The sequence below is a fragment of the Aegilops tauschii genome, chromosome 7 (assembly GCF_002575655.3).
Source record: "Aegilops tauschii subsp. strangulata cultivar AL8/78 chromosome 7, Aet v6.0, whole genome shotgun sequence".
In the NCBI taxonomy this organism is placed as follows: Eukaryota; Viridiplantae; Streptophyta; class Magnoliopsida; order Poales; family Poaceae; genus Aegilops; species Aegilops tauschii.
In genome coordinates, this window is record NC_053041.3 from 483,349,326 (window position 1) to 483,353,971 (window position 4,646).

The following is a 4,646-nucleotide window of genomic DNA, read 5'->3' on the forward strand; positions in this document are numbered from 1 at the left end:
GGTGCAGTTAATCCCACGTCCCACCCCATGCCTCACCTCCTCGGCTTCGCCGCACGAGGCTATAAGGAGGGGGAGGAGGGGAAGCGGCAGACGCTCGCACGCTCCTCTCCTCTCCGCCATCTTCTTCCTCCTGCTTCCCCTCATAGCAGTGTCTCGCCGCCGCTCCGTCCCACCATTCTTTTCCCCACTGCCGCGCTCATTCTCGCCGGCCTCACGCCGCTATGCAGTACGGCGGGGACTGGGACGGCTCCAACGTCCATGAGGACCACGTCGAGTTCCTCCGCAAGACGCGGCGGCTGCCCGGCGCGGATAAGGTGCGGGTCCGTCTCGCGCCTGAGAAGGAGATCACGCCGGAGCCGGAGGAAGGTGAGCGGGTGGTCTTCCGCTCGCATTTCTTCCGCGGCATCGGCTTGCCAGCGAGCGCTTTCTTCTGTTCTTTTCTTGAATTCTATCAACTGCAGCCGCACCACTTCACCCCGAACACGGTGGTGCTACTGTCCGCCTTCGTCACCTTGTGCGAAGGCTATCTCGGCGTTCTCCCCACCCTCGAGCTCTGGGGGGAGTTCTTCCAGTCCAAGCTGGGCACGCGTATGCAAGACGTGCCGGCTCAGAGTGGCGCCTTCATCGCGATGCGGAGGGTGGTAGCCGACAACCCCTTCCCCATCATCACGCTAATCCAGTCGGTGAAGCTCTGGCAGAAGTCATACTTCTACGTGAAGAACGTCGCCCCGCAAGGCGACTACGTCAATTTGCCGGCTTATGTAGCCGGCCCGCCAGCGGGTAGGTGGCCCCAGTGGTCCTATCGCGCCGTGACGCTGACGCCGGCTGGAGCTGCGGCTGTCGCCCGACTGCGCCTGATGATCCAGTCGGAGGGCCTGACTGGGCCCGACTTGCTGGCCGCCTTCGTCACGCGCCGGGTGCTTCCGCTTCAGAGCCGCCCTCACCTGATCTGTCAGATGAGCGGCCAGCTCGATCCGAGTCGGATGTGCACCAAGGACATGCCGCACGACGAGGTGGCCCATATGGTGAATTACCTTGCGAACTGCAAGCTCTCCGCGGAGTGGCAGTTTGGCAAGGAGCCATATTCCCGAGCACATCCGCCGCCCATGGTATGTTCTCTTGTTCCCTTTCTTCTCTTAGTTTTGTCGCCGAGTTCCTTTTGCCCGACTCTGGCTAGTCGGCACGTCTCGACAGAGCCCTCTCCTTCGGCCTGCAGGCGGGTCGGGGGCGGAGCGCCGATTCCTCCCCGACCGGACGCAGCATGACCTGGAGGATCCCGACTTGGGGGCAGCCGCCATGGACGACAACACCGAGGCGGGTGGCGGCCAAGCCGGCGGCGAGGCAGACGGCTCTGGGCTTGGAGTCAACTTTGACGACTGGCTGGACGACGACGAGGTGGAAGTCCTCCCACGCCGCCAGCCGGCGTCTGGCCACGGCGCGGGGCGGCGGGCAGAAAAAGCGTCGTGCCGCATCGGGCTTGTTCGGCAGTCGGCCGAAGGAGCCCAAGGGCGGGGCAGCGGCGACCAGGCGGGAAGAGGCGGCCGCGAAGGCAGCCCGCTTCCACAAGGCGGTGAAGCAGCCGTAGTCGGTGTCAGCGTAAGTGTATACTCCTTCATGTATTCTTTCTTCTTTTCTCTGGTAGTTCCTAAATCCTTGTCCTTTCTCAAAAAATCAGGGCTCCACTATCGCTCGAGCGGGTTGCTGCTGCCTCCGTCGTCGGATCGCCGGGAGCACCACTCGCCGCGTGGACCCCCGTGCCGAGCTTCAGGCGGCGACGGAGCGGAACGCGCGGGACGAGCGGGAGGCGGAGGAGTTGAGGGCGGCCGCCGCCAAGGCGGCGCAGGAGGAGGAGGCGGCGAAGGCGCGCGACGACGCAGCGGCCAAGGCCCAAGCGGAGGCTGCGGCCGCGGCGATGGCAGAGGGGGCCTTGCTAGTCACCCTTCTGCGTGTCGCGGCGCCTGAGGCCCCAGAACCCCCGCGAGAAGAAGCCGGCGGTGACCAGCCGGGATTGGGGAGGGAGGACGACGTCATCGTCCCGGAGAGGGAGGCAGCACCGGCCCCACCGACCGGGGCGACCCAAGGCGACCGGCCTAACTTGCCGCCTGTGCAATCAGCCGGGGGCGAGCCGGCCGCGAGGACTGATCTGGTGGTCCAGACGCCGCGCGCCAGCGCGCGGCGAAGGCTGCATCGGAGCCGCAGAAGGCCGCATCGGAGCCGCAGAGGGCCGCGGGCTCCAGCTCGTCAGCCCAGGACATGGAGGCGGCCGGCGCCAGCTCGGGGTGGACGCCGGGTGGAGGGACGGCAGTGATGAACGTGGCCGCGCAAGACGTCCGGAACCAGCTTCAAGCCCAGGCTGCGGCACTGAGGAAATATAATGACGAGTTCCTTGCGATGCAGGCGGCCATCCGGGTTAGTCTTCTTGTCTTTGCTTTTTTGATCTTGATTTCTTCCGTGGGGGCGCGTCAGCGCACCCACTGGGTGTAGCCCCCGAGTTCTGAGTCGGCTGCTGAGCAGGCGGCTTGGAACTTCCTAGCGGGCCTTGTTTTGCTATTCTTGTTCTCATTTGCTCCTCTGCCTGGCTTGCAGGACTACCACAACCTCCGCGCGGCTGCCTTCAACTCCCAGGCTCGGGAGCTGACAAAGAAGACTGCTGACCTATCTGAGAGCCGGGGTAAGTGCTTCGTCTTTTATCTCACGTGGTGGCGCGTCAGCGCACCCACTGGGTGTAGTCCCCGAGATTCGGGCCGACTGCTGAGCAGTCGGGTCGGATCTTCCTTGACGACTTCACCTTATTGCTTCTTTCTTCTCTGCCATCCCTGCAGTGGCCAACGCCAATCTAAGGGAGCAGCTGGGCGGGAGTCAGGCCGCCCTCCGCACTAAGGAGGCCGAATTTGCCAGAGCGTGACCGCCTGGCCAAGAGGTTGGCCGACCAGGAGGAGAGCCACAAGGCGGCCCTGAAGGCGGTGCGGGACAGCGAGGCCGCCCTCCAAGTCGAGTATGAAACAGAGGCGGCCAGCTGGGCCGAAGCGAAGCAGACGCTGATCAATGGCTATGGCCAGATCGAAGACTTGGTTGACGGTAAGCCGCCTTCCTCTTCGTCCTTTCTTGCCGCTTGCCGTTTTAGCTTGTTTTCTGACTTGGTTTTTTTGTCTTCTTTCTCTTTCTTCCTTGCGCGGAGTACTTCCCTGGCTACTCTACCGCCACCAACCAGGTCGTCGAGGCCCACCGCGAGGCACAAAGGCAGGCTGGCACCGAAATCGCACCAAACGCTCGCCGGTCACTGGAGGAGCAGCTCTTGGCGATCCAGGCCCGCCTCCAGCCAGCTCATCGCCTGCTCCGCCGGCTTCAACGTGTTGGGGCGCAGGTGTTGGCCGCTCTCTGGCCTGGTGAAGTGATTCCCCGCACCCCCAATCGGACTGCCGACTGGCTGGAGGTGGCGGTCGGCCGCTTCGAGGCCTGGAAGGCTTCGGCGGCTCGGTTCGGCGCCAGGCGGGCGCTGGAGTTCGCCAAGGCCTGGTATCCCGAGCTGAGTCTGGACCAGCTGGCCACCTGGCGGCAGGAGGCCGACACGGAGCTGGAGCCGGCGCGGCCGGCTATCATCCAGCGGGCTTCGGCGATCGCCGACTACACCGACACCTCCGCCTTCGCTCCTGAGGTGGATGACAATGGTGTTGCCCAGCCGGAGGAGTGGTTTGGGCTGAACCCGGCAGACGGCGAAGACTTGGCGGAGGAGATCGACTCCAGCGACGAGGGCGAGGAGGAGGAGGAGGGTGAAGACGCCGGGCCAGATGGTGGAGCGGCCGGTCAGCCTCAGCTTGACCGTGCCTCCAGCAACAAGGCACGCGCGGGTGCACCGCCTGCAGCCGGCGATGATCAAGCCGAGACCCGCCAGCCGGCCAATCCTCCAGCCGGTGGCGCCGTCTCCACCGACCAACCCGGCTCCCACACCGCGCCCTTAGTCTAGTCTGCTGCCTCTATTTTCCTGTTTTACTATTCTTGGAATAGTGTTTTGTTAGGTTTGCACAATTCCAGCCACTGGGGGTGTATTCGAACTATGTTGATTGCCGGCCTGTTGGGGGCCTTATGTGTAAATATGAATATGCATGCGTTTGGCTTTCCCTTGCTCTTTGCTTTTCATCCTTCTGCTGTTTCCTTTGCTGCCGTCCCTTGGTTGCCGCCTCCCCAGTCGGACAGTTGCTCTGCAATCTGTGGCTGGAGAAGTGCTTGGCCAGTTGGGAGGGCAAGTACTCTAGCTATGTTGGATTATAGCGAAGTGATTGGGAGGCCGGCTAGCCGGCTGTTTTGACAGCCGGCAAGCGTGGTTGGGGGCCGTCTTTTCGTTTACACAAGTTCGTTAGTCCTTAGCCGTTTTTCGTGTGGGCATCCTTTCTGCCTTTGGCTCTTGCTAGCGGGACAGTCGGTTCTTCGAGCTGCGACTTTCCACAAGAGAGGGCTCGGAAGCCGGCACAGTACTTGTCTGACTTTAGGTAGAACTTTAATATAACTTAAGGCGGCCAGTCCCCGGGCCGACTAGTCGAACCCGGTGCCAGACAGAAAATCAAATGTAACAATACATTCATGAATATGACACTCGTCGTTCATGGATAAAGGAGGACAGTCCCGGAGTGCTCCTCGGGGGTCCCTTT